The following is a 338-nucleotide window of genomic DNA, read 5'->3' as shown; positions in this document are numbered from 1 at the left end:
TTCTGCATCATCTTTAGATCAGATGTTTCTAATGTTAGTGATATTACACAGGTGGAAGAAGGAGGTTCTAGTAACGTTTTTAATGTGGGGGATAAAAGACATGTCCTGATCAAAAATAACACCAAGATTTTTAACATTAGAGCTGGAGGACAGATTAATGCATCTAAGGAGGGAGAAAGACTGAAACATTCATTCCTAAGGTGCTCAGGTCCAAAAACCAAAACCTCAGTCTTGTCTGTTCAACAGGAGAAAATTAAGGGTCATCCAGGTTTTTATGTCTTTAAGACATGCTTGTAGTCTAAGTAGCTGATTGGATTCATTGGGTTTAATGGACAAAT

The sequence above is a fragment of the Nematolebias whitei genome, chromosome 19 (genome assembly GCF_014905685.2).
Source record: "Nematolebias whitei isolate Nwh7 chromosome 19, NemWhi1, whole genome shotgun sequence".
Lineage (NCBI taxonomy): Eukaryota > Metazoa > Chordata > Actinopteri > Cyprinodontiformes > Rivulidae > Nematolebias > Nematolebias whitei.
The sequence above is the reverse complement of the archived record's forward strand: the minus strand, read 5'-3'. Positions refer to the sequence as shown.